The following is a 16,486-nucleotide window of genomic DNA, read 5'->3' on the forward strand; positions in this document are numbered from 1 at the left end:
GTGCTGTAGAATCAGTTTATGATAATGATTTTTCATTTCTGTGGCTACAATAAGGCAGATTTTAAATGTGAACTGAGCTCAGAGAAGTTTTTCATTTTGTCAGGACTCCAAATTTTACTATTTAATTCCATGTTCTAGGTGCAGATGTAATGAAAGAGAAATAATGGTGTGACTTCCTGTCTGTGGGAATATGCTCAGAGCAGTGAGCTATCTCTGTATTTTTCTGTATCTGATGTGCTTGCTTCAGAAGTACTATTCTCTGCATTTTACAATTAAAATCTCTAAGGTTTTTCCCTCTTGTCCCTTAAAGTAAGGTTTGGAAAAGAAAACCTCTAACTGTGCTATCTGCAATGGATATGCCATCTCAGCATCCGTCCAGTGAAGCTCGGGCCAGGTGGCAAACAGCACCTAAATTCTCTGTCTTCAAACATCTCACAGTCTATGCAGGGAGCCTTTTTTTCACACCAGATAAAATCCTGGGCACAGAAAGGACCTGGCTGAGGGAACGAAGGAGAAATAATATGGGATTTCCAGCTCCTTTTCCCATTATTAGGAAAATATCCCTTGAAATAACAAACTTTAAGGTGAAAAAACATTTGTACTGCTACAAGATGTGATTTTTTTTACTTTTTTTTTTTTTTTTTAGGTAGAACAAAAGGCATGGATGCTTTGGTCATTTGTGAGCCCTGGCAGATTTCAGAGAGGTTTGGAACTATGGGATATACAGCTTTATTCCTGCATCTGGAAGCTCACTGCAGGGAGTCATCTGAGAGATGAAGAGACCACTCCTGCACCTCTTTAGGGTGTACCAAGAGGACTTTGAATGGCAGCACCATCAAGACTATTCCTTTTCAGCCCAAAGGCACATCTTAGAGGTACAATTAAATCCAGTTCTCACTTCCCAGACACGTAAAGCTCAGTCATATCACAGCTGAACAGCCAGAATAATATCTATCGTTCCCTCATCCCTCTGTCAGGGAAGTCAGTCCCCAAATGAGTACCAACTGAATTCAAATTCAGACATGTAAGTGATGGGTAACTGCATGGACCACACTGTTCACATACTGCTCAGAGACAGGGAAGGTCTGAACATGAGCAGGGAGAATTCTACATTTACCCATCCTTATTTTCACATTATGGGACTCTGAAACCACCTGGAGTTTCTTGCTTCTATTGCAATACATCACTTAGAGCTTTCATTTTCAGAGGATGTCATTTTTTTCAGCTGTAGTGATCCTGATGCTGATTTCCCATTCACCACAGAGAACAGAACACCTTCCTGTACAAGTAAAGAAGTCTTAATAGTGACCTTGGGTTTTTTTCATCTCAGCCAAGAAATAACTCATCCCTGTTACCACACAAGGGCACTTATTTCAAGTTGATGGAGAAGGAAGTGTACCACCTACTGAGTCACCAATGCCACATCCTAAACACCTGTCTTTTGCCTTGCTGAGCTTCCATGTAAGCATGAATCTATCCTGAGTACAGCTGCAAAAAAAGCCTATAATAAAACCTCAAACCACATAACACTGTCCTGGATGGGAGATACATTGTGATCTGCAGGTCATGGACTTCTGGAAGAAAACTGAAATTCTTTCCAAAGCAGATCCACCTGCTCTGCTTTTGTTAAATTTCAGAGGTAACAACTGTGCATGTCATGTCCCAAAGCAAGGTATAAAACCAAGTTTCCTTGAACTCAGAAATAAAATTACAGCTGTAATTTGGAGTGGCAGCCATTTGGAGAGGAGAGGGACTTTTTACAGGGATACGTAGTGATAGGACAATGGCTTTAACCTGCCAGAGGGGAGGTTTAGATCAGATATAAATAAGAATTCCTTCCCTGTGAGGGTGCTGAGGCACTGGCACAGGGTGCCCAGAGAAGCTGTGGCTGCCCCATCCCTGGCAGTATTCAAGGCCAGGTTGGACACAGGGGCTTGGGGCAACCTGGTCTAAGTGGAAGGTGTCCCTGCTCATGGCAGGGGATTGGAACTAGATGGTTTTTAAGGTCCCTTCCAAACCATTCAAGGGTTCTATGATATGATGATTCTGTGATTTTTTAATTATTATTTTTTAGTGCCTGTACAAATTTATAGCCAGATCTGCCCAGGTGTTAGATGCCTGATCTCCCACTTACCTTAACTACCTTTGTGAAAGTTCATTTAAATTCTTCTCATTCTCACAAGACTTCTGTACAAAAAATACAGATTTCTTAAAGGCAAACTAAAGATATTTCTTACAAATGAAATTCTTGTCTGTTTGGCAATGAATCATTTGCCATGCACAGTACATCTCCTAGTTGACAAACAAAGCAGTATTTGCCACCCTATTGCAAAACACAACATATTTTAGGAAATGATTCTTCATTACAAAAACATGGTCGAGGGCAGTACAGCGCAACGGGAGTCACACGAATGTGCTACATCCTGTGACTGGCTCCTAAGCATGAAAACAGTCACAAAATATTTTGGGGCAGAAGGAAGCACACCCTTTTCTATGGGACACCAGCTCCCAGACGGGCTTGCTCACCTTTGGTTTGTCCTGAATCAGACCACAACCCTTTTAACCCCCTCACTAAGGAGCTCAGCCTCTCACAGGCAGGATGATTTAGCCAACACACTCCAAAGGCACCTTCTGCAACACAAGGCAGGACATGGACAAGGCAGGACACAACAAAATGGATGTGTATCTATGTAAACCTTCACGTCCTTCCACATCTGCTACCGAAGAAATGAAACAACTCTGTTTCAGAGACCAAAACCATAAATGCACAGTTTGAAGGGAGGAAGAGGTAAACCAGGGAAGAGAATAATGACAAGAAGGGACATTTCTGTAATTCACATCCTTTTTAAGGCTGAATTTCTTGCCTCTTTTAAACTAATGTTTGCAACATGTAATTTTGAAAAGCCTTATGTGTTCAGGAAGTATTTGCAATAGCTATGCTTTTTTAGTATATAACATATCAGCAGCATCATCCAGATTAGTGCATCATTGCACACAAGGGACAGAAACCAAGCGCATGCAGTGACTTCCAAAAGCAACATCACCCCAGTACACAGCACAAATAGAATTGCTAATAACGATTCAGTGAGATGTCCCAGTAGAGACTGGAACAGGGGAAACCACTCCTGGACAAGAATACAGACGTGAGCTGTTAATGACAGCAATATTCTCTTCTCAGTGGATATACTTTCCCAATTAATAGCACTACAATGAAGTTGTAACAGGTCCCTGCCTCAGCACAACTACAGCATCTCTTGTCTTAGAGAAGTACCCAGCAAAACACAGCAGGTAATTGCTCTCCGGGAGAAATACCACTGGCAAAACATCCTAACAGGACAAGTCAGCTTAATCAAGGTTTTGCTCATGTGCAAAGAAAGAAGATAATATTTCCTTAGTAGCATAAGAATTTTCTGTCTTGCTATTTCCCAGAGAAAAATGCATCATACATTAAGTCATCAGAGTAACTTTTTGGTTTTTTCTTATTTTTTTTAAAGTAATCTCAACACAAAGGTAAAAAAGCTCAACACCTTTTTTTCAAAACAAACTTCAGGTTTCTAGAAGACTTATGAATTTCCCATCACTGCCAGTTTTTCTCATAGATTAATTACTTTTATTGCCACTCAGACTCAGCCTAAGGCTGTATTCTGAAATCTAAAAATGCCAAGTTAAACAAATTATGTGTCCTTTGCACTGAGCTCAGCTTCTCCAGACCCTGCACAAGAAGCCTGATTCCTACCTCCTCAAACCTCTTCGAATAGAGACATGGACAGGCACATCAGAAAAGGGAAGAAAAAACACCTCACAGCCATCTTATCCTGCAAAAGGAACACCAGCACCCATTCCCACAGAGAGATCAAACCCAAATCTCCATCATACAACAAATCAGTGACAGAGGAGAGTCTGGCAAGGAGGACAAGATGAGATTACTTCACAGGTTTTGCCTGAGCCATAGCAGGACCCTTCAGTAAGGTTGGAGGCCGTGACACCATGAGACTGCTTCACCACTGCAGCACCCTCTTGCTTTATCGCATGAAATCCACCTTCTACCTGCTAAAACAAACCACAAAGACTACAACAGACACCTCCAAATTTTGTGTTTGTAATAGGAATAAGCCCCTTAAACAGTTCCATTTTCTCTAGGTTACAACTTGCAACTCCAGTGACTTTGGATGCAAAGCCAGAGCAACCTGGCTTAAGGGGAACCACTCCACATTACAACCTGATGCCTCTCACACCAGACTCAAGTTGTGGGGAAGAGGCTATCACGTCAACACAGTTGCTTAACATTTTGAGTCACATATTACGTTAGTCACAAGACACAGTAATTGTCTTTCCATCCCTTTTCCCTCACTAAGATGAATAACTTCTCTTAGGGGGCAGGTTTTGCTAGATCCTTCTGGTCAGAAACAAATGGGTCACCTTCCAAGAAGGCTACAGAGCAGACAAACAGAAAACTACCCCAGAAACCCTCACACGCACCCCTGACTCACAATTATCAAATAGTCCTGCAGCGAAAAGGAAAGTTGTGTATTGCTATTTACTTGTGAAAGGGATGTAGGCAGTCTCACTCCTGGGGGTTGCAACCGCAGTCATCAGCATACAACCGCAGAGCATCAGCGCACAAACCACTGGGTACAGCTGATGGGGCTGACGTTCCCCTGATGCAAATCACTCCAGCAAGGTCCCTCCACTGAATCCCATGCTGTCCAGTACATCATGAACAACTTATCCTTCTTGTCCCAGTTGCTTTTTTATGTCTATTTTTAATAAAAGAAACTGAAGGCCTTCTCATGTGAGACTTCCACACTGAAATACCCTCCACATTTTCCACTACAAAAAGACAGGGAGCAGATGGGTTTCACCTCTGTCCTCAGCTCACTCCAATGTAGTTCAGTGCCAGAGGGATCAGGGATGAGGCACTGCACTCCAAGCATGTAGTTGCTCTTCCCTTCCAGTGCTGCGAAATTAAGCCATCCAAAGAAACAGGGGGAGGAAAAAGTTCAATTTATACAGAATGCCCCAAGCGCCCATAAGCAGGACACGCCAGTACTCCCGGCACATCCCTTGCTTTCCAGATCATTTTTCAACTTTACAGCTCGGTGGTATAACAAAAACAGCTGCACAGTGTTGTCAGGTCCTTCCCTCAGCATGTTCCTCCTTGTCCTTGCACTGCAGCTGGCCAAGGCAGCTCCTCGTCCCCTTCACCTCGTGGCACGTTGTCGCTTCTCAAGGCACCGGGTGCTGCCAGGCAGGACAAGCTCAGAAATAAATGATAAACGTTTTGAGAACTCTCCTTTTCCCACCGGAGAGAGGAATAAAGCGCATCCACAGCAGTCCTGCTTTACACCGCCATGCTCCTCAGAGCACCCCCTGCACACAAACATGCCCTGCTTGCCCATGGAGTGTGGCATGTGCTTCCACACCTCACTCCAAACTATCCCTGTACCTCTGTGGCCCTGTTTTTGGGGGGGTTCCTCAGGTGGATGGTGGAGGCAGCAGCTGAGTGTCCCCACTGCACTGAGGGGAAGCTCTAGAAGGTTCCGGGGCTCTGTGCTGGGCTCGAATCAGGGCACAAATTAACTATTGTTTCTTGAGGTTTTTGAGGTAATTTTAAAACTTTTGAGGAAAAACAGGCTTTTCCCTATGCCCCAAGCACTTCCACACCAAGCTGCGGCACAAACCCAGCACCACTGAAAGCACTGAGGAGGGAGGGAGCCATGGCCGCGCCGAGGGGCCAAATGAGACCCACAGAGGCAGGAAAACCCCTCCCGGCGAGGAAAGCCGAGCGCCGGGGTGGGGATCGTGGCTGCCTCGCTTCCCCCACACCTCTCAGCAACCACCCCTGAGGAGAGGGACGCACCTTCCCCTCACACAGCCGCCCTCAGCACCCTCATGGCCGCCCCACCTCGGTGCTGCGTGAGGGAAGATGAAGCCGAAGCGCCCGCCCCGCCGTCAGAAAGAGCTGTCCCCGGTTCCCGGGGAACAAACACTTGGTGTCTCGCAGCTCCATCTGCTGGTGTCTGTGCACCGGGAATCTCCACACGGGACCGGAGGGGGTTGAGGGCGGCTTTTGTGTTCCCGGAGGAGCCTCCCCCTTGTACCTTGAGGTACCTCTAAATAAGCAGCGTGAGAAAAGCCACCTCCTGGTGGAGAAACAGCGACCGGATCGGTGCCAAGTTTAGGGATTCCCCAGAATAGCCAAAATCCGGGCTTTTCCCTGCTCTGCACGGTAAATTTTGCAGAGCCCTTGGGGATGATTTTCCGAGGTGACCAACTCTGTGCACTCCTATTTTTCCCGATGTATCCAACTCAGGCTGCCTGCTTTCAAAGGCACTGGTGTTTCGCGCAGCCCCAAGCTGCTGCTTTCTGATGCTGTGATCCAGAGAGGGGGCTCCTGCCCACCCATCGCCGACCATCCCTGCAGTAAAGCCCTACCTGACTTCCAGCACTTCCTTACCTCAGCAGGTTTCCTGCCTGGGCTTGATCCATCCCAACAGTGAAGTCGTGCACTTCACTGAAAGTTGCTCCTTGCTGTTACTTTACGGCCTGGTGAAGGCAGAGATTGGGATTTTTTTCTTCTCTCAATGAGTGACTTGAGACAATACAAACATGAAGAAATACATTGCTTTAAAATGATGTTATATACAGAAAGGACACTCACCTCTTCTGCTTCCTGAAAAATCAAGTGCAATACTAACTAAACCAGTAATTAGAGATTGCTGACACACAAAGGAATTACTGGGGAACTACTGTCTTGCAAAAACCAAAATAACTTTCATTTTAACCAAACACTGCCTGCAGCAGTTAAATGGAACGCAGTGTTTTCACTGAGGAGTTGTGCAGAGAGGAAAGCATAACTGGCTTTTAGGCTCTCCCAGTTTGTGCCCAAATAATTCAGTTTGCATTTCCCCTCATCTCCTCTGCTTATCAACGTAAGAGGAGCATTCCCCAATGCTCCTCTGCAACCAGGGCAGCAACTTGCAGGACAGAGGTCTGGTTTCAGTGTGTGTTCCTGGCACAGGGGATGAGCCTACAGACACCAGCACAGCCAAGCACTGCAGGTCTGCTTAATAATGACACCTCTAATTTAACCCCTTCCATAGCTGCAATCTTGGTCTGCCTTGAAGCAGCATCTCTTCCATACCCACCCTGTAGCACTTCACATTCCTGTCTGGCCCCCTATTTTCCTTACGAGACCCTGGTTTACAATTAGTGCTATTGCAGCAATGCCTAAACAAAAGAAAACTGGCTAACTCTATAGCATATTTGATTTGAAGGAAAAAAAGTTTCCCTTTACAGAGCCCAGCAAATGTCCAAGGTTCAAACAAAGTACGAGGTGCTAATGAACAGAGTCTTGACAAACCTTATTTTCCTGCACAGGGGCTCAGTACATAATGATTTCATTCAGCAGCTACTGTTCAAGCATGGAAAGTGTTGGTAAAGAAATCCCACAGAGTTCAGACAACCATTTTCCTAACTTAAGCTTCCCCCTCTGCTGCTTCTCCCTCCCATTTGCCTTTCGGGCCTCTGCCAGTCATAACATAAATATTCATCAGCTGATATTTGCAGTAGCTGTGAAGTTATGAATGAGGCCAAACGCCTTTCCCTCCTGCCCCATCTGCAACATGGCAGCTTCTGGTCTTAGCTCATGGTCAAACGACACTTTCTGAAATCCCCAAAGTGCACTTGCAGGCTTTTCAAATTCAGTTGGGTTTTTAATGCGCAAAGCAGAAATGCTGTCTACCTAATATTTACCCTGGGATTACTGAAAAAAGAAATACATATATATTACTTTGCTATGCTTTAAACTTTGCGATGCCTTGACGTAATAGACAGAAGTGTTGGCAGCTCAAAATGTTGGTTGGTTTATTTCAGGGGACATGACTGCTGCAGGTTTCCTTTCGGAGTCGAATACCAGACACTTGAACCATTTGTTGTGCAGAAAAGAGAAACAGCTTTTATTCTTAATACCGGTTTCTTAACCACCTGGGTGCTGTCAGGAGGAGCCACATGCACTGGAAAACACTTTTAATAAGACTCCTTTAAGCCTCTCTTAAACCCTGGATCCTGAAAAATGGAATCCCCACTGCATGTCATACGTGCTTTCTCTCTGCAGATTAGTAAGGGGCTGCTGCTTTACAAATGTTCCATTCTCAAAGATCTGGAATTATGCTCTCAAACTCACCATGGGTCAGCAGGACAGAGAGACATCTGATGTATCCACACCAGCAAAGTCAAAAGCAGAGATGTCCAAGAAACACGATGACAGTGCAGAGCCTTAATGAGTCTAAATCAGCAAGGTACCATTCCAGCCAAAAGAACTGTACTGATAGACCCAGACCTTAAGCCAAAGCATCACTGGATCTTAGAGGCTTAAAAATCCTAAATGCCCACAGTCATTGGGAAGTTCTGATAAAGAAGCTCAGCACCATCAGGCTCAAGGAACTGGTTCACCTCTTCACAGCTTGGGTTGCACAAATCAATCATGCAAACTACCCTATTTTGCCTGATTCGCATAGGTTCAGCCACAAATAACAAAAAACACCAAATACATCAAAAGGAAAGTAATAGGCTTAGTAAGTTTTAGAGATATTGCAGTCATCTAAGTTGATTTTCACTGTGAAAAAGCCAGAACATTTCACCCCACAAGTCTCCAATATTTTGTGACCAAAACAGAGCATATCTTCTCAAGAAACCTTTATTTTTCATGTAAATACTGCAAAGTACAATTTACCCCATTCCTTGGGAACACTCCAACACTAATAACCCTTGCTGCTAAAAACAGAACCCACACTTTGTTTTTAATACCTTTACCTTTCAGCCACTGGATCCTGTATGTCTTTGTTTTGAGATGAAAGAGCCCCAGAAGCATCTCACTGGTACCTCCAGACCAAGATGAAGTAGTCTTTCCACCTTCTTAATAATTAGCTATGTACACTTCTTGGTATATTTGCACTGACACAAAGCCTATAAGGGTATTAGGTCCTGCGTGACTTCCTCCTACAGGCAAAAAACAAGCTTCATCTCTGTGAAATCAGGGCCAGGTTCAGTGAGGACCCAGGCAGCCTTTAGCTACATGTCTCAGGAACAGTAAAACCAATAAGCCCAGGGAGCTGCACATTGGCTGGGGCTTTATTCTTTAAAGCCACTCAGCTGTGGCTTTATTATTTAAATATAGGAAATAAGTGAATTCCAAGGACATAAATGAATTCCAACAAGTCATGATCAGGGCAGGAAAAATTACCAGGCAGACATTAGATTCATACCTCAGCATGGCTCCTCTGCTTCTGTGTACAAGTAACCACTTCATGTGTGCGCATGTCTGGTATGTATTTATACATGTAAGACCAAAAAGCAGCCTCACTTAATAAGACACATGTGCACAGTTTTGTTTTGCAGACCTAAATCACCTGCTGGAATTGACTTTGGATCACTTGATTTGGGAGATTTTAATTCACAAAGAGAAACTAACATATCAGGAATTTCTGCTTTTGACACTAAATGCCCCATAAAGTTACATACTGACTGTTTTCTTGCAGCAAATTACACCCACAAATCCAAAGTTCTTACTAGGTTGACGACCCTGGTTTTATCAGCTGTTTACATACTGTTGTGCTGCTTAAAAGCATCTTGTTGGGGCAATAGAAGTGTCTTTGTTGCAGCATAATGGAACAGTAATTAACTGAAACACTTCACTGAACATATTAATATTGAGATGACCTGTTCTGGCATTTACCGTGATGACGCTGCACTGCAGGATGGTCTCACTATGGCCAGCACTTGAAGCAAAAACAAGGGGCATGGGGGGGAATTTAGTGTGAGGTGTCCCTGCCCATGGCAGGGGGGTTGGAACTAGATGATCTTAAGGTCCTTTCCAACCCAAATCATTCTATGATTCTTTGAATTAATCACAGCAACACCTTCCCACAGCCAATGAGGCAACAGGGAAGAAAGTGTTCACCAATTCCAAGTAGAAAAGGAAAGAGAAACTTCAAGGAATTTCTCCTTCACCATTTTCTAAAGGGGGTGGGAAGGTAAGGCTGAAAAAGGCTAGCTGTGAAAAAAAGGAATATCACTTCACAGGGCTATTTCCTCTGCGAAGACGCCTTTACTTCGATGCATCATGTTATATGGCATGCAGACACTTTGCTTTTGTAAAGATTTCAAACTCTTTGGTAAAAGCCAGTCACTGCACTTTTCTAAGCATCAAAAGCAACAAAGCTCAAGGTGTTCGCTGCTGGGTTCCCATGTATTTATAAATGTAGTAATATAGATACTACTTTTGCTGTATTAATAATCAAAAAGCTTCTGACAGAGGCAATAGAAATCCTCCAAGGTAAGTTATTCAGTGTATTGCAGGAAAGATTCAGTCAGAATGCAAACTTTCTCCACAACTGTGCTGCAGTCACAGCTCTGGAGATCATGGCAGCAGCACACAATGTTGCCTTAGAGATGCTTTACGTTGCAGCCAACATCTTTGCTCATCATATGGTACTGAAGATTTCCAAACACATCAGTAAACAGCAACACAAATTAATAAATGAGCTTGTGGGCTTGATGTACCCTACAGCTCCTTGTTCTTCGAATGTGCTCTACATCCTCTGTAATAACTAAACTCAAAACCCGTCCATATCAGAGCAATAATGGAAAAAGGATTGAGAATCAAAAGGAATACTTTTTTTTGGTCTTTTTGTCTATGGTAAGAGAGCCTTTCTGCAATAGATCAAGAGTGTGTTTTTATGCTTGCTGGGGAGGGGGACGGGACACATACACCCAAACCCAACACACTTGAAACTGATAAAAAGCAGAGCATGCAGATGGTTGAGCTGTCTGGGTTTACTGTTCATTAGCATGCCAGCAAATTATTTAGGTTGTGTGTGGTTTTGTAGTCTGTTATGCAGCAGTTACAAACCTTCACATAACTACTTGCAAGTGACTATCCATAGACTAACACAAGAAGACACTGTTAATGATGCACCACAAGGTCTTCAAAGTTTGGCACCACTGAGTAACCAGAAAATAAGCTGGAGCTAGAACTATCAGAGATGTCTTTTAGGCCTGCTGTACAGCTGTGGCAGTCTTCCAGGTTAACAGTGAGCACATAAAAAGCAAAGGTTGGGAGATTGAATGCAGTTAAGGTATACTTTGTGGATAGATAACATGGATGGTGAAGTGCAGGAGTCATAAGGTACTTGTTTATTTATACATTAAAGCCTTCATGTCATGCACCAGGGCTATTTGTTTTCCCCTTCACACAAGATGGTCTGCTATTCAGTATCAACTGTAACAGGGCAACTTTGCCTAGGAAATACCAGCAGCACCGAGAATGTAACTGTACAAACCTTGCCAAACTATAAACAACCATCACAGCCTTGCCACAGAACTTGCTGCTTTCCGCCAGCTATTGCCTCAAAATTCCTGATAAAACTGACAACTGCATGTCTCATAAATTCAAATACTATGGTCCTGGGATGTGCACAAAACTTCCAGGGAAACCAGTGGAAACTTTGATGCTTCTTGGGAGGGTAGGGAGAGATGAGCCTGTAGGTTCAGGTTCTCAGCTGATGTAGATCAGTACCACTCCACAGATTGCAACAGAGCTATGCTAGCTCACGATTTGCCCCTAAACATTTTGGACAAAGATTGTATCAGCATCTAAACAGATGAAGTGGAAAGAATGTTGTAATGGTGGTGGGCTTCTTTATTTACTCAAATACATGACCCTTACAGCAGAAGTTCTGTAAAAGCAAGCTCTAACCTTCCTGGTCCCATGACAACATTACTGAGGGAGTAACACGACATAGGCAAGAGCACTTCAAGGTCTTTGCTAGCTTCTTTTTTAACTTTACCACGGCTGTGGGTGGTGTGTAGCCTGAGAATCAGGGACTGGGTTCCTCTGCCTTGAGGAGGCACTTGGTGCTTTCTTTACTGACATAAAGTGCTGTATCTCATGCAGGATGCAATGAGATGCATTGGCACAGCAAAGGGGAGATGGATGCTGACACCCCTGTGCCTGGATTAGAAGCTGTGGAACAAACCAGTAGGCAGTAATGAAAAGAGGTAGATTATCACCAACTCTTACATTTTATTTGCAGATACATTCTGTTGTTGTGCTTTCCTAAGACAGTGTGACCAAGTTCTCTTTTCCTAGTATAAATTTCTGTCCTTCCAAGAGTTTGCCAGTGGAGTTTCTTGTAGGAAGGGGGCTTGCTTTTTAATCTTTTCCAGGTTTCTTGGTAGAGATGCAAGCGTGTCAAAGGGATTTGCTTATACCAAATTCAATTTTTGCTGCTCTTAATTACTTGATGGGAAGGCAGCAGATGTGCAACTCCAGAGCCAATGGCAGTTTGAATTAAAATTATAGTAGAGATTCTGCCTACACTTTTCAACACACCAGGTGAGCTTATCTTCAATAGAGCATGCATATAGACCCAGAAGAAAGCTTATGTACCTGAGGTGATCCTGCTGTTCAAATCCCATCTCTGATCAGCATTCAGATCTCACCTGTTGTGAAGATTGTGCATCTCACATCCGTGTTAAATTTCTGAGTCCAGTAGCAACACATGCTGAATTTATTTGCCAATCATATTGAATAAAAATGTGTACAATACACACTCTGAGTTTGTGTAAGAGCTAAATTTATGCCACGTTGCCTTGTTGTAGGTTCCTTGCACCTTCCATTGGAGTCTTTGTGACCATTCTTGAAAATTAGACAAATCTCATGTGACGTGAACCTAAGCACAAGTACCTGGTCTGCAGGAATATTTTTAATGACAACTAGGTGTTTTAAATCCACTACTTTGAGTCCCCCTAATAGGAAAATCTAATAAAACACAGTATGCAGAATTTAAAGGGTTACTATACTGTAGGGCTTGGGAAAAGTGCAATAAAATCATGTTATGCTACTGAATTATAGATAACCGGCAAGAAATAAGAGGTCTTCCATTCCCATACTGCAAAGCCACCACAATCAGATTTTGTTTGGCAAACCAGCAGAGCATAAGATATAGTTCCAGTATAAGATACGGTTCTATATCTTATATCTATACAAGATACGGATTCAGTTCTCTATTGAAGATAAGGAGCCCCACCTTCTTCAAGGAAAAATATAGGCTTTGCTGTGACCCAGCTCTACCTCCACTCTGTAGTTCATCTGCGGACCTTCTCTGTGGTTGCTGAGTATCTGAGATATGTGAAATCCACCCAGAGTTGTCTGCCTTAGGAAGAACAGCATGAATTATAGTTAAGGCAGTGGAATTGAAATGTAAAGGACTTAAGGGGGGAAATAAGTTTGTTTCTACCCCCATCTTATACAGACAGACTTCCTCTTCCTGCGCCTGTCAGTGTACACTTCTAACTCTGCTGGGTAGATACTGCTGCTTGCAGAAAAGCATCTTTGCAGTGCACAACAGACTTGACCTTGACTGGAACTTCAGCTGCTGTTGTCATAAAATAATAATCAATATTAATCATTGTCAGTCTCATTGTATGAATGTCTTTCCCTTAGATGAACAAACCAGCTGTATGTATCTACCAGCCTTCCATACCATAAAGGTGTTGCCAGTGCAATTGATTACTCAGGATGGTTAACTACATGAGCACTCTGCAGGACTGTGACAGAGGAGATGTATTGATGGTCTTGGGGCATTCCTATCACACTGCTCCTGGACACAATTCATCCTGCCCATCTGAAATGATGACTTAGGAGCTCAAAATCCCTACGGAGGGATCAGATCTTTGAAGTTCAGCTAGGGCAGTCTCTGGATGTCCCTTCAAGAACTCCAGGCCCTGGAGAAACATGGGGCTGGCCCTCAAGAGCATTCTTGTATTGGCTCATAACCAACATACCTATGCAAAGGAAGAAGCTAAACTACAACACAAAGGCATTTCGCATCTGGAGACATGTTCTCAAAGCAGCAAAACATCTTTGTTATGAATGTAACATATGTGGTACTCTCCCTCTGTTTGGCAGGAGATAAGAAAAACAGAAGCAAGGCAAAAATGAAAACAAAATGGAGCATATAGGCATCGTGAAACAATTACAGTGCTGTGTCTCATTAGTGTCTAAATCTGGGATTGCCAGCCTTGTTTTAAAAACAGTTTTGTTCAACACTCAGTGACAGAATTTAAAAGCTGACATATCTTGCTGTATTGTGGGCCACAGTCACAGCTGGTGTAAATCAGTATAAACTGATGAAGTCAATGGAGCTTCTCTGATTTACACTAGCTGAGGTTATGGCTCAATAAGGTTAGACTTGCTTTCTAGGAGTGTTCAAGGAAGCCAACTTCTGTGTGTCCTGTGATGAAGTGGTTATTTATAATGGCCTTCAGTGTGGTTTGGAGCCAAATTTCCACATCAAAAGTAGCTTTATAAGAGATATCCTTACAGTGAGGTTCAGTGCAAAATCATGACTTCAGAAGCCAGCTTTCCTCGTGCTCTCAAGTATTTGATTTCAGCCTGAAAACCATTTGAGAAGCCAAGAAAAGCAGAGCCATTCCTGCCTACTTCCCCAGTCTGCTTCATCTTTGAGTCGCCTGCATATCCAACAGGCCCCGATCTACACTGCCCATTTATCAAAGCCAGTTACTCTAAGTGTCTGTTTATTTATGTTCAGAAATTCCCTGTAAGACAGACAAGTTTCATGCTTAACCTGAAAAATTGGGGCTGGAGGTGGAGTTCTTACCAGTTCCAGAGCTATTTGTTTGACTTGGCCACTAGTAAAAATAAAACACAATAACGTGTCCCAGAGTCACAGCGAGAGGTGGAGGTCACAAGAAAACAGATCATGTCTTTCACAGCTCTTCAGCTTCAGCGCACTGAATTATGACTCCTATTATTTACTTACTGGATTCTCCGCCCTGAGCGCAGGCTCCAAGCATTCAAAAAGCAGCAGGTCTCTGCTTCAAAGAACTCACAGGCCAAGCAAGAGAATAAAATCTATCCCAAAGCTACACTAACCCCCTCCTCTACTTCCTAATTGAAAGGTCAGATGGTCTCACAACCCCCGGCTGACTTCTGCCATCTTCTGCTCGCTGGACTGTGATGCTGGCACCTTTGCACTCTCCTCTGCTGTATTAAACTGCCAAGCTTTTGTGGCAGAGACATTCCCAGTGAAGCCAAACCTGTGCTCCAGGCACAAACTGCCCACATTTTGCAGCTGAAGGTGGTCTTTTGCGGAAGGGTGTTGCTCCTTTCTTACGAGGGCCCTGCTCCCTGCATGTCCAGCCTTGATGTGCTCCATCAGATGTCCAGACAACATAACAGGCTCTTTCACTGATCTTGCCACTTTAAAACACACTGTCTTCTTTAGAACTTCTTGCTAGAAATGCATCTCTTGAGTCCAGTTGTTGAGATCCCAAACCAGGGCTGAAACCTCTGCAAAACTCCTGAGTGGTTTCTACACATCCTCTGTAGAGCACCACACTTTCATACACTCTTCAATGGGTTTAATCCTCTATGGGCTCACTGGGGTCAAGGAGACAACTTTGTGGGGATGATTCCAAAAAGGGGATCTTCTGAACTGACAGCACCAGAGAAATCCACAGGTAGGCTGAATAAAAACCATCAGTATGTAAAAACCTGCTCCACGTCTTAGCCTCTTGGGAGGTACTGCATTCTCCCAAGTACAGGATCCTCCTTCTTTTACATACTGTAAGGTTTTGCTTTTGATCTCCTCTCTCCACAAAAGATCCAACAAATATGCTCTCATTAAGAGCTGCAATCTCCTTTTCCAGGCAATGTTCCTGGTCTACCTGGGGGATGGTTAGGGAAACCCATTCAATCACCAGCCACTCAAGTCAGTTGTTTTATTCTAGGCACCCAGCACACCAGATTAGAGCTGTCTTCCCTTATTAGATCTTTTTTCTATGTAGACCTTTTTCCTTGGTATGTGGGCTTAATTACCGAACTAAGGTAAAGTCAGAAAATAATTTCACAATTAAAACCACCAAGACACTGTGTTTGTTACTTGAAATGCAGGAAGGCAGATAACCTAAGGCATCATAAATGCAAAATACACCTTCTCTTCCCCCTGCTTCTGTGCCTTGATCTGAGGACTGTGACTAACTGTTCCTAAGACTTTGGTGGGTTCACTTGTTACGTTACAGACACCGTATTTTTCTCACACAATAACATTTTTTAACATATCTCAAAAAGACCTATTACTTTCTTCTATTATATTCTTAGATTCTCCTTGGATACACCTCATGAACTCCAGAAAGATCTATCACCACCACTCGTTATGTGCACTGTGTTTTCTTCTCAGCTTCTCCAGGTAAAACAACTGTGAGGTAGATCTTTTGCTTAGACTGGGTTTTGTTCAGCTTTTAAACTGGTCAAGGGCACTTGCCTTTCTGCTTTCTCACCTGAAATCAAATCCAAACTGAATTCCTGCCTTTTTCTAATGGTTTCAGGAACCAGTTGTGTTTGGTTGGCTCAAAATCAAGGGAAATTCTCTTCACTGTTTAATATTTTAAAAACAGAAGT

Source organism: Nestor notabilis, unplaced genomic scaffold, assembly GCF_000696875.1.
Source record: "Nestor notabilis isolate BGI_N333 unplaced genomic scaffold, ASM69687v1 scaffold1146, whole genome shotgun sequence".
NCBI classification, from domain to species: domain Eukaryota; kingdom Metazoa; phylum Chordata; class Aves; order Psittaciformes; family Psittacidae; genus Nestor; species Nestor notabilis.